Source organism: Loxodonta africana, chromosome 4, assembly GCF_030014295.1.
Source record: "Loxodonta africana isolate mLoxAfr1 chromosome 4, mLoxAfr1.hap2, whole genome shotgun sequence".
NCBI classification, from domain to species: domain Eukaryota; kingdom Metazoa; phylum Chordata; class Mammalia; order Proboscidea; family Elephantidae; genus Loxodonta; species Loxodonta africana.
Window position 1 is genome coordinate 121,221,500 of NC_087345.1, and position 14,375 is coordinate 121,235,874.

Genomic DNA, 14,375 nt, shown 5'->3' on the forward strand with positions numbered 1-14,375 from the left:
CTTTGATTAACCATTTCTCCTTCAGGCTTAGATTAAGAACAGTGTTTGGCTGTTTTGTAAAATCAAATCCATTGTCAAGGCATAAAGAATTTTCATTTTTGCTCGCTTAGAATATATTATAAACTTTGAAAATAATTCCAGAGTTCATGATAGTGTTTTTCACCCTAGCTTGATTATTTCCATAACTATAAATAATAAGCCCCAACTCCACTCCCCCTGAGTCCCTCACTAAGTTTGAAGAGGACAATACTTATTTGAATGTATAATTTCTGGTATATTTGTTGACAATTGAATTATATTTTTCATTTTACACATAAATTGCTTTTTCCTTCCTTTGTATGCAATAGAATAGGACAAAACTTTAAAGCATTAAAAATTACTATTTTCTTTGGCATTCAGAAGCTTGTTTGAGAAATAGCATGTTCTAATCAATTAATTTAGTCCACAGAATTAATATATATTACAGTCAAATTATCAATTTCCTTACTCCAGAGGATAATAAAACATGTTGAACACAAACACAATTCAAAACATGGATTCATCCATTGTGTTTGTCGTCCTGAACACATGAAAAGAATTTTTAGGATATCAGGAATATTCCCATATGCATCAATTTTTATTGTCCTGTCATAGCTATGAAGTTGATGCAATGCTGGGTAGAAGAATGTTGGACTCAGTTTAAATTACAACTGTTTTTGGAAATAAAATATAAGCTTTAGTTGGGCTGGTAATCATAGATATTCAGCAAGATCATAGGCAAAAAAATTATCATATATTACATTTATATCTGTCAATGAAGAAAATCTCCTACTCTGTTAGGAATGAAAGCAAAAACAGTTTTATTGAGGAATAACAGTTATAGCTGGGCAGCATTATGTAGAAATACAGAGTTCTCCACAGTAAAAACAGACAGAGAGTAGTCTATACACTTAGAGAACAAAGGAAGGGTAGACGGTTAATGATTGATTGTAAATAAGATCAGCTTCAGCTTTAAGTTCTCTGAGATGTAAAAGTTGATCACTTTGTTAGGGAGGAATGAGTTATTACTTAGGGGTGAGATGCCAGTCTGTTCATTTATACTTGATTGTAGAATTGTTGTCAGCTATTATTCATGATTAGGAAACCCTGGTGGTGTAGTGGTTAAGTGCTGTGGTTGTAACCAAAAGGTTGGCAGTTCAAATCTACCAGGTGCTCCTTAGAAACTCTATGGGGCAGTTCTACCCTGTCCTACAGGGTTGCTATGAGTCAGAATCAACTTGATGGCAACAAGTTTGGTTGTCTTTTTTAAAATTCATGATTATAGTCAGTTCTTTGAGCAAATCATTTACACCTTCTTTCCAAGAGGTTTATATCCTGACCTTTTGTTTTCGGAGAATGCATGTTGGCTCTATCATTTTTAGTCTGAAATGATCACCTTCAGTTTGAAAGTTTTAGTTTACATTTCCCCCTTTTGACCAAGCTTCCACTAAGGAGTGCTGATCACCCACAATGGGGTAACTTTCTTTTGGTAGGACTTTGTTTTCTTGAATAAAATCATTTGCTTCACCTTACTGAGCTAATAGGCCTCAAATTCAGAATAAGTAGGTTTCATGGGGGGTGTCTTAATGGACAAGGCCATGTTTGAGGAACATGTCTCAGTCAGGATAGAATGATGGAGGTCCAGGTTAAACACACCCAGTGAGGCAAAAGGGAAATGATTAAACAAAACAGTCATTGGTGAAAGCCTGTTCAACAAGCATGATTTTATGTGACGGGTCAAAATTTTTTTGAAGTAGAGCTTTTCATGAATAAAATGCATTGAACTAAAGCAAAATGGCATTTTATAATTACAGTAATAGAAACAATGAGAAATATGAGGATTCCAAAATAAATTTGCAATTTTTCTACCATTCACCCCAAGAAGAAAACTAATCACTTGTAATTTCAGGTAAGGAAGGTACAGGATCATTAAAGCAAGTTACTACATGTTGCATATGGTTAACATAAAGGTTAATATTATAACTATTGCCAGGAATATAGACACTACAATCAGATTTTACTATGACACGGTGCCCCCTTGGGCTTCAGTGAGAATGTCAAGGGCCATTCTATTTTGGAATACTACTTTTCTCATCATTGCTATTTCAATATTGACCTCTTAGAATCTATGGGCAATGTCTTTTAGGGCAATTTGTACATATTTGGCTAATATTTCTACATGTTCCATTACGTCTTCAACTCCTATCTGAGGTGCAAATGCTGGTGTTAAATGATTAAGCCAATGAAACACTTATTAAGAATGTTGAGCTCTTAATATGGGTGCCTTAGCTGGTAAAGGGAATTCAGTTAAAATACGTCTTTGAGTCCAACTCAGGCCCAGGGTGCATCTTCCAATCCAGCCTGGCAGAATCCAGGACCAAAGGTTGGTTCTATGTAGCCCAAATATGCCATAAGAGGCTACCCAATAGATACCATAGTACCATAGCCAGATGGTGACAAACCAATCAGTAGCTTGTAAGGCTATCTCTGATGCACATTCAGACATTTGAAGCCATTCCATAGGTCGTGTGAGGGCTGGGTTGTTCATATGGGTGTAGTTAGATTGTTCCCAGCAAAGGGGAGCAACTTGACTTAGTCTCCCTGCTTGGAGAGTGAACCTGATGAAATTGTCCCACAGTTGTTTATATGGACTAACAATACGAAGATTACTGTTTATGGGTTTGGAAGATTCTTTAGGTAGCTCTTCTTGGGTGACTTTATTTAGTAAAATAAGGGTTGCGTTAAGACTAAAGGTTAAGTTATGGCCTGGGTTTCATTCAGATCTGAAAAGAGGCCACTATCAGTGGAACGTCTAGTAATAGTGGTTTCCTGTAGTAACGAACTATTTCTCTGTGTTCTTGTATCCACAGACCAAGAGCAACCCAATCAGATCCTGTAGTGGAGAGATCTACTAGGGAAGACCAGACTGATTGAGGTTGAGAGGGCACCACATATCTAACAGTTAAACCCTTTAAAATGGTGAACATAAGCATCTTCCCAATCTAGGAAAACATTAGTAGAGGCATGAATATAGCAAAGGTAAAAAGAAAAAAAAAAAAGATAAAGAGGTGAATTTTCAGGCCTGGTCCGGGGTCTTGGGTCAGCCGTCTGCTTCAAATGTCATCTGCTTCTGACCACATGGGCATTTAAATGCAACCTCAATTATCCAGTGGGTTGGCTAGTCCAAAGAGGAGTCATAGCCTTTTATAACTGTGACAAATGAATCCAAAGTTTTTATTCCCTCTAATGTGGCTGTGCATAGATTGGTGAGGAAGACTAATTATAGGCCCTTCCAATGAGGTTCTAATGAGTCTTTTATTTGATGTCTCTTCCAATAAACATACTCTCCTGGGGTGATGTTAGCCAGGCTTCGAGAGCCTAGCTTCTGCCTGTCAAAGGCTTCTGTAACTTGTGCAAGATATTGTTTAGAATATTAAAGACTGGCAATACTTATAGTAATTCAGATCAAACAATGTTAGGGTTGGTGCAGATAACATAAGGAAGGACCATGGGAAGGGACCCCTGGTGGTACAGTGGTTAAAGCACTTGGCTGCTAAATGAAAGGTCAGAATTTTGAACCCACCAGCAACTCCATGGGAGAAAGATGTGGCAGCCTGCTTCCGTAAAGATTTACAAGCTTGGAAACCCTATGGGGCAGTTTTACTCTGTACTATAAAATCACCATGAATCAGAATCAACTCAACCACAGTGGGTTTTTTTTAAGTTTATGTTATCCAAATTGTGTGGACCTCAAATTTAAAAGAACTAAGGGAAGGACCTTAGTCCAGGATAAATTTTAAGTTTCACAACGCTTTTGCTATTTGGGTCTTTATTATTCCATTAGCTCTCTCTACTCGACCAGAAGAGTGAGGATGATAGGGGGAACACAACCCACCAAAACACTGTCTTTGATAAATGGGAAAAACCTGACACAGTTCTTGGATGACTTGACTAGTGAAATGAGTTCCCTGATGACTACAAAGGATTTTTGGTGCTCCCCAGAGGCAGTGATGTTTTCAAGAATTTTTTTTGCTACAAAGGCTGCAATGGCACAATGGTATGGGAAGGCATCTACCCAATATAAAAATCTACAAATCATTATAAATATATATCTATAATCATTTTCAGGTAAATGCTGAATAAAATTTACCTGGAAGGTAAAGGGTATTGTCCAGGTAGGACTTTAAGTGTTTTGCAGGAATGTAATGAGGGCAAATAGAGCAATGGGTGCTAATATGTTCGGCAGCCTTGAAAAATTTTCCCCACTGTCTTAGTCATCTAGCACTGTTATAGTAGGCTAGAACTAGGCTCCACGGGAAAGCTTTCTGTCTCTGTTGGCTTTGGAGGGAGGTGCTTGTCATCAATCTTCCCTTGGCCTTGGAACTTCTCCATGCAGGAACCCTGGGTACAAAGGACACACTCTTCTCCCAGTGCTGCTTTCTTACTGGTATGAAGTCCCCATGTCTTTCTGCTGGATTCTCTCTTTTATACCTCAAGAGAGATGGGCTTAAGACCGAAGCTAGTCTTAGATTTCATCCACGTAACTTCTGCTAATCCATCTCATTAACATCATAGTGATAGGATTTACAAAACATAGGGAAATCACAGAAAATCACATCAGATGATAAAATGGTAGACAATCACACAATACCGGGAATGGTGGCCTAACCAAATTGATACAGATATTTTTGGGGGACACAATTCAATCCATGAAACCTACCAATATTCTTTTAAGGTCTCAATCATTTTATCTTGTCCCACATGGGAACGTTCATATAAGGCTCACTTCATAGGAACATGCAGGTATTGGGTAAAACTGTGTTATTAGGCCCAGTTCACAGTTTTGTGGCAGGATCTTGGTAGCAGCCTGCTTCTTCCCATGCTTTGTCTGTTTGGGCTAATTGCTGGTGTTTTAAATTTTTTTCTGAAGTTAATTCATAACGGTTGGAGTTATCCATAGACAAATTTGGGGATTCTGTTTACTTATCATAAGTGCAGAAATAACTTGAGAGGCAGCTTGATAGGCTATCATGTCAGCAAGATTATTTCCTCTAATTTCTTCATTTTGCGGTACTCCTTTTGGTTGGTGAACTTGTATTTTTATCACAATAGTTCCAGAGGGGAGTAATAGAGTGTCTAGAAGGTCCACTACTAAAGTTTCAATTTTTTTTTTTTTTATTGTACTTTGGATGAAGGTTTACAGAACAAACTAGCTTCTCATTAAACAGTTAGTACACATATTGTTTTATGACATTGGTTAACAACCCCACAACATGTAAACACTTTCCCTTCTTGACCATGCGTTCCCTATTACCAGCTTTTCTGTCCCCTCCTACCTTCTAGTCCTTGCCCCTAGGCTGGCGTGCCCCTTTAGTTCAGTTTTGTTTTATGGGCCTGTCTAATCTTTGGATGAAGGGTGAGCCTCATCCAAAGGAGTGACTTCGTTACTGAGCCAAAAGAGTTACTGGGGGCCATACTCTAAGGATTTATCCAGTCTCTTTCAGGACAGTAAGTCTGGTATTTTTTTCTGTGAGTCAGAATTTTGTTCTACATTTTTCTCAAGCTCTGTCCAGGACCCTCTACTGTGATCCGTCAGAGCAGTCAGTGGTAGCAGCCGGGCACCATTTAGTTGTACTGAACTCAGACTGGTGGAGGCCATGGTGGTCCATTAGTCCTTTGGACTAATCTTTTCCTTGTGTCTTTAGTTTTCTTCATTATTCCTTGCTCCTAAAGGGGTGAGATCAGTGGAGAATTTAAGATGGCCACACACAGGCTTTTAAGATCCCAGACGCTACTCACCAAAGTAGAATGTGGAACATTTTCTTTATAAACTATGTTATGACAATTAAGCTGGATGTTCCCCGAGACCGTGGTCCCCATAGCCCCCATCCCAGCAATTCAGTTCCTCAGGGAATTTGAATGTGTCTATGAAGCTTCCATGACCTTGCCTTGTACAAGTTGTGCTGGCTTCCCCAGTATTGTGTATTGTCTTACCCTTCACCAAAGTTACCATTTATCTATTGTTTATTTAGTGTTTTTCCATTCCCACCCACACCCTCCCTCATAACTGTCAAAGATTGTTTCTTTTTGTGCATAAACATTTTCATGACTATTTATAATAGTGATCTAATATAATATTTATCTTTTTTTGATTGACTTATTTCACTCAGCATAATGCCCTCCTGATTCATCAATGTTGTGAGATGCTTTGCAGATTCATCATTATTCTTTATCATTGTGTATATATACCATATATACCATTGTGTATATATACCATAGTTTGTTTATCCATTTATCTGTTGCTGAACACCTGGGTTGTTTCCATCTTTTTGCTATTATAAGCAATGCTGCAATGAACGTGGGTGTACATATGTCTATTCATGGGACAACTCTTATTTCTCTAGAATATATTCCTAGGAGTGGGATTGGTGGATCATAGGGTATTTCAACTTCTAGCTTTCTAATGAAGTGTCATATCATTTTCCAAAGTGGTTGTACCATTTTGCATTCCCACCAGCACTGCATAAGAGTTCCATTTTCTCTGGAGCTTATCCAACATTTGTTATTTTCTGGTTTTTGATTTGTAACAGTAATGCTGGGGTGACATGATATTTCATTGTGGTTTTGATTTGCATGTCTCTAATCAAATGTGGTCATGAGCATTTCCTCATGAGTCTGTTAGCCACTTTAATGTCTTCTTTGGTGAAGTGTCTGTTCATTTCCTTTGCCCGTTTTTTAATTGGATTTTTTGTTTTTTTGTTGTAGAGGTGTTGAATTTTCCCATAGATTTTAGAGATTAGACCTTTGTCAGAGTCGTAATAGTTGAACATTTTTTCCCAGTCTGTAAGTTCTCTTTTTACTCTTGGTGAAGTCTTGATGAGCATAAGTCTTTAATTTTTAGAAGATCCCAGTTATTGAGCTTATCTTCTTGAGTTTGTGTGTTGTTAGCTATGGTTTCTATCCCGTTAGTGCTGTGTATTAGGGCCTGTAATGTTGATCTTATTTTTTCTTCTATGATCTTTACACTTTTTGGTTTATATTTAGGTCTTTGATTCATTTTGAGTTAGTTTTTGTGTATGGTGTGAGGTATGGGTCCTGTTTTGTTTTTTGCAGATGGACAACCAGTTTTGCCAGCACAATTTGTTAAAAAGACTTTCTTTTCCCCATTTGATGGACTTTGGGCCCTTGTCAAAGACCAGGTGACCGTCATCCATGAAGAAAGCAAGAGGTCACTGAAAAGACAGGAAAGAAAAAAAAGACCAAGGTGGATGTCAGAGGAGACTCAAACTTGCTCTTGAGCATCGAGAGGCTAAAACAAAAGGAAGAATTGATGAAGTAAAAGAGCTGATTTCAAAGGGCCTCTCGAGAAGACAAAATAAAGTATTACAATGACATGAGCAAAGAGCTTGAGATGGAAACCCAAAAGGGAAGAACATGCTCGGCGTTTCTCAAGCTGAAAGAACTGAAGAAAAAATTCAAGCCTCAAGTTGCAATAGTGAAGGATTCCATGGGGAAAATATTAAATGATGCAGGAAGCATCAAAAGAAGATGGAAGGAATACACAGAGTCATTATACCAAAAAGAATTAGTCGATATTCAACCATTTCAAGAGGCAGCATATGATTAGGAACTGATGGTACTGAAGGAAGAAATCCAAGCTGCTCTGAAGGTATTGGAGAAAAACAAGGCTCCAGGAATTGATGGAATATCAATTGAGATGTTTCAACAAACAGATGCAGCGCTGGAGGTGCTCACTCACCTATAGACTTACATATGGGTTCTCAATTCCGTTCCATTGGTCAATATATCTATCGTTGTACCAGTACCAGGCTGTTTTGAGTACCATAGCTGTATAGTAGGTCCTGAGGTCAGGTAGTGCGAGTCCTCCTTCTTTCTTCTTCTTCTTCAATATTGTTTTAATTATCCAGGGCCACTTCCCTTTCCATATAAAGTTAATGATTAGTTTTTCCATAATTTTAAAGAATGTTGTTGGTATTTGGATCAGAATTGCATTATATTTGTAGATTGCTTTGGGTAGAATTATCATTTTCAAAATGTTGAGTCTACCTATCCATGAGCATGGTATGTTTTTCCTTTTATGTAGGTCTTTTTTTTGTTTCTTGCAGGAGTAGTGTTTTGTAGTTTTCTTCGTATAGGTCTTTAACATCCCTGGTTAGATTTATTCTTAAGTATTTAATTTTTTAGAGGCTATTGTAAGTGATATTGTTTTCCTGATTTCCTTTCCATCATTCTTTTTATTGGTGTATAGGAATTCAACTGATTTTCGTATGTTTATCTTTTATCCTGCTATTGCTGAATCTTTTTATTGGTTCCAATAGTTTTCTAGTAGAATCTTTTGGGTTTTCTATGTATAGTATTATATCATCCACAAATAGGGACAGTTTTAATTCTTCCTTACCAATTTGGATGCCCTTTACTTCTTTTTCTTGTTTTATTGCTTTAGCTAGGACTTCCAACACAATGTTAAATAGGAGTGGTGAAAAACGGCATCCTTATCTTATTCCTGTTCTCAAGGGGAACATTTTCAGCTTCGCTCCATTAAGAATGGTGTAGGCTGTTGGTTTTGTATAGATGCCCTGTATTGTTTTGAAGAATTTCCCTTCTATACCTGTTTTATCAAGAGTTTTTACCAGGAATGGGTGTTGGACTTTGTCAAATGCCTTTTCTGTGCCAGTTGAGATGATCATGTGATTCTTTGATTTGTGTGATGGATTACATTGATTGATTTTCTAATGTTTAACCATCCTTGCATACCTGGTATGAATCCTGCTTGGTCATGATGTATTATTTTTTTGATATGATGCTGAATTCTGTTGACTAGACTTTTGTTGAGAATTTTTGCATCTATATTCATGAAAGATATTGTTCTGTAATTCTCTTCTTCTTGTGGTATATTTGCCTGGTTTTGGTATCAGGGTTATGCTGGCTTCATTGAATGAATTCAGAAGTATTCTTTCCTTTTCCATATTCTGAAATAGTTTGATTAATACTGATGTAAGGTCCCCTCTGACTGGTTGAATTCTCCATTGAAGGCATCTGCACCTGTGCTTTTTTCTGTTGGCAGTATTTTGTTTTTTGTTAACCTTTCCAATCTCTTCTCTTGTTATGGGTCTGTTCAAATTTTCAACATCATTTTGTGTTAGTTTTGATAGGCAGTGTATTTCTAGAAATTCACCCATTTCCTTTCGGTTTTCAAATTTGTTGGAGTATAGTTTTCCATAATACTCTGTTATGATCCTTTTTATTTCATTTGGGTCTGTTATAATGTCCTACATTTCGTTCCTTATTTGGATTATTTGTGTCCTTTCCTGTTTTTCTTTTGTCAGTTTTGCCAGTGGTATGTCGATTTTGTTGATCTTTTCAAAGAACCAACTTTTGGTTTTGTTGATTCTTTCTGTTGTTTTTCTGTTCTCTATTTCATTCATTTCTGCTCTGGCCTTTATTATTTCCTTTCTTCTTGTGGCTGTAGGCTTCTTTTGCTGTTCTCTTTCTATTTGTTTGAGTTGTGTAGCTAATGTTTTGATTTTGTCCCTTTTTTATGTGTGCCCATGAAACCCACTGCCAATGAGCTGATTCCTACTCATAGTGACCCTATAAGACAGTGTAGAACTGCCTCATAGAGTTTCCAAAGAGCACCTGGTAGATTTGAACTGCCAACTTTTTGGTTAGCAGCTATAGCTCTTAACCACTACATCACCAGGGTTTCTCCACTGGGCAATAGGAGAAATCAAAGATGAAATAAAAAAATTCCTAGACTCAAATGAGAATGAAAACACATCATACCAAAATCTTTGAGACACAGCAAATACAGTCCTCAGAGGTCAATTTTAGCAATAGCTGCACATACAAGGAAGCCCTAGTGATATAGTGGCAAAGATTTTGGTATGATGTGCTTTTATTATTCTCATTTGAGTGTAGGAATTTTTTTATTTCATCTTTGATTTCTCCTATTACCCAGTGGAGAAACCCTGGTGGCATAGTGGTTAAGAGCTATGCCTGCTAACCAAAAGACCGGCAGTTCAAATCCACCAGGTACTCCTTGGAAACACTATGGAGTAGTTCTACTCTGTGCTATAGGGTTGCTGTAAATCAGAATCAACTCGACAGCAATTGGTTTGGTTTTTTGGGTTATTACCCAGTGGTAATAACCAGGGTTATTACTCAGGGTGTTATTCAGTTTCCATGTAATTGATTTTTTTTTTCCTTGTTCATCCTGTTGTTAATTTCTACTTTCGCGGCATTGTGATCAGAGAAGATTCCTGTATTTTCTCATTGTTTTGGATTTTGTCGAGGGTTGCTTTGTGGCCTAAGATGTGATCTATTCTGAAGAACATCCGATGTGTGTTGGAAAAGAATGTGTGCTTTGCAGCTGTTGGGTGGAGTGTTCTATATATGAGTTTAAGTTGGCTGATTGTGGCCTTTAAATCTTCTGTATCTCTGTTGAGTTTTTTTCTAGATGTTCTGTCCTTTACCTACAGTGGTGTGTTGAAGCCTCCTACTATTATTGTGGAACTGTCAATTTCTCTTTTCAGTGCTGTTAGATTTTGTTTCATGTATTTTGGAGCTCTGTCATTGACACATCGATTTTTTTATGATTATGTCTTCATGATGGATCATGCCTTTAATCATTATATGGTGCCCTTCTTTGTCTTTTATGGTGGATTTTGTTTTAAGGTCTATTGTCTCCGAGATTAGTATTGCCACTTCTGCTTTTTTGTAGCTGTTTGCTTGATATATATATATATGTGCCATTCTGTCTTGGTCATCTAGTGCTACTGTAACAGAAATACCACAAGTGGATGGCTTTATAAAAGAGGAGTTTATTCTCTCACACTCCAGTAGGCTAGAAATCTAAATCAGGGTGCCAGCTCTAGGGGAAGGCTTTGTGTCTGTGTCAGCTCTGAAGGAAGGTCCTTGTCATCAGTCTTTCCTTGTCTGGGAGCACCTCAGCACAGGAACCTCAGATCCAAATGACATGCTCTGCTCCTGGTGCTGCTTTCATGGTGGTATGAGGTGCCCAACTCTCTACTTGTTTCCCTTTCTATCTCTTGAGAGATAAAAGGTGGTGCAGGCCACACCCCAGGGACATTCTCTTTATATTGGATCAGGGATGTGGCTTGAGTAAGGGTGTTACATTCCACCCTAATCCTTTTTAACCACAGGCAGAGATTATAACACATAGGAGGATCACAAAATGGAGGACAACAACACATGGCCTAACCAAGTTAGTACACACATTTTGGGGGGGACATAATTCAATCCATGACACATCCTTTGATTGTTAATAAATTTGTGTCTTTATTTCTAAAGTCTGTCTCATAGACAGCATATTGATGCATCCTGCTTTTTTTTTCTTTATCCATTCTGTCACTCTCAGTCTCTTTTTGGGTGCATTTAGGCCATTTATATTCAGTGTAATTATTGACAGATGTGAGTTTATTGCTGTCATTTTCCAATGCCTTTTTTTTTTTTTTTTTTTGTGGTGTTGACATTTTCCTTTTTCCTCTTACTCTCCTGTGCTGAATTCCTTTTGTTTTGGGTTTTTTTTTTTTTTTTTTTCATTTCTTTTGTTTTTGTAGAGTTAGTTTTTACTGAGACTTCATGTTTTTATTCTTTATTTTCATGTGTAGGTTTGTTAACTTTATTTGTGATTACCTTGAAATTTACCCTTATCGTCATAGGTTTGAACCAGTCTATTATAACTTGGTATCGCCTTGCCTACCTGTCATGGATTGAGTTATGTTCCCCAAAAAATGTGTGTATCAACTTGGTTAGGCCATGATTCCCAGTATTCTGTGGTCATCCTCAATTTGTGATTGTAATTTTATGTTAAAGAGGATTAGGGTAGGATTGTAACACCCTTACCAGGTCACATCCTTGACCAATGTAGAGGAAGTTTTCCTGAGGTGTGGCCTGCACCACCTTTTATCTTACAAGAGATAAAAGGAAAGAGAAGCAAGCAGAGATTTGAAGACCTCATACCACCAGGAAAGCAGCACCAGGAGCAGAGCTCATTCTTTAGACCTGGGGTACCTGTGCTTGAGAAGCTCAACCATGGGAAGATTGAGGACAAGGACCTCCCTCCAGAACCAACAGAGAGAGAAAGTGTTCCCCTGGAGTTGATACCTTGAATTTGGACCTTCAGCCTACTTTACTGTGAGAGAATAAACTTCTCTTTGTTAAAGCCATCCACTTGTGGTATTTCTGTTATAGCAGCACTAGATGACAAAGACACTACCTCTCCATTAGAAAGTTTTATTCCTATACCGTTTATTCCCTCTTTTATTGTTATGACGTTGTTTTTTTTTTTTTACAGGTTAACCTCTCTCATTCCCTGTTGTAAATACTTTGGTTTTGAATAGACCTTGAACATTCATTTCCTAGGTTAGTATCTTGCTGGTGTGGTCTTGTGTCCTAGATTCAGGCTGTAATCTGATGTTGTTTTTTTCTCAAACTGAAGGACTCCTTTTAATAATTCTTGTAAGTTTGGTTTGGTTTAGATTTATTTCTGCTTATTTGTCCTAATTTCACCATTATATTTGAGCAAGAGTTTTGCTGGATATATTATTCTTGGTTGGCAGTTTCTTTCTTTCAGGATGTCATCCCATTGCCTTCTTGCCGGCATGGTTTCTGCCAAGTAAGCAGAGTTTTAGTCTTATGTTTTCCCCTCTGTCAGTGACTTTTCTTTTTTCTCGAGCTGCTCTAAGGATTATTTCTTTGTCTTTGCTTTTAGCAAGTGTGATTATGATATGTTTTGGTGATTTTCGGAAATCCTAGTGGCATAGTGGTTAAGAGATACAGCTGTTAACCCAAAGGTCAGCAGTTCAAATCCACCAGCACTCCTTGGGAACCCTGTAGGGCAGTTCTACTCTGTCCTTTAGGGTTGCTGTGAGTCAGAATTCACTCGACAGCAAAGGCTTTTTGCTTTTGGTGATTTTCTTTCAGGGTCTAACTTATATGGGGTTTGTTGAGCTTGGATTGTCAGCTTTTCATCTTTCATGATATTAGGGAAGTTTTCTGTCAGCAATTCTTCAGTGATCCTTTCTGTGTTTTCCATTTTCTCCCCCTGTTCTGGAATTCCAATTACTCTCAAATTTTTGCTTTGGATTGTATCCCACATTATTCTCAGGGTTTCTTAGTTTTTCTTCATTCTTTTCTCTGAGTTTTCCTCAAAGTGGCATCCAAGTATTTGTCTTCGATTTCACTGATCCTGTCTTCCCTTGTTTCAGACCTGATCCTTAGACCTTCTATGTCACTGTCCATTTCTAGAATTTTGTTGCTTATCTTTTGAATTTCTAATTGTTGCTTTTGTATGATTCCTAGATGTGAATTCATTTTGATATTTTTCCTGTATTATTTTCCTGAATTTTTCCATCTTTTTTCTGTATTTTCCATAAATTTTTCTGCCTTTTCCATGAATTTGTCTATTTTTTTTTCTCATTTTTGTCTGCTGTCTTGGACAGCTCTGAATATTAGAGATTTGAATTCCCTATCAGGTGGTTCCAGTAACTTTTATTCTGCTGAAAAGTTATCTAGCATTTTGTTTTGGACACCTACTGGAACCATCCTGACTTTTTTTTTTTTTTCTTTTTTATGTTTAGATATTGTCTGCTGTCTTTGGGATGTTCAGTAGTTATTATCTTCATTTATTGATTGTAGATTTGTTTGTTTCACCCTTTTTTGTTTTATTTGGCTATGTGTGAGCAGACAGGCTATGAGTTCTTTGCTGTTTGCTCATGTGTGGGCACTACGTTTTTCACCTCCATGTCCAATGAGCAGGGCCAGTCACTCAACTATGGTGCAGCAGGGCAGGTCCAGCTGAAGGGGAGAGGCTGGGATGGGTTGTTCATGGCAGGTACTGAAGCTGACAAGGTGGAACTGGGGTCACTGTGGGGCACATTCCGGTAGGCCATGCTGGTGCTGCTCAGGGATGCAATGTTCAGCACACACTGCAGATAGGTAGGAAAGAGGGGTAAAGGGGAGTTTATGCTGTGTGTACCTAGGAAGTGTATGGGAAAGAAGGGAGAGGGAAGAGAGAAACAGGAGCAAAAAAAAAGTGCTGAGGGAGGCTACCGTTGGAGTGGAGAGATGAGAAACTGAAAAATGTAGAAAAACAAAAAGGAAAAACTAAAATAAGGAAAAAACAAATACAAATAACAAACAAATCAATAAAATTCCCCAGGGATCCCACCACTGCAACTGTTCAGTCCGGGGAAGTGTCTCCCAACCTGCACAGAACAACCCACCTAGAAAGGGTGGAGAGGGCACACAGACCCAGGTAATCAGGAGACAGGAAAAGAAGGTAGGTAGAAAGAGATGAGAAACCAAGAAATGAA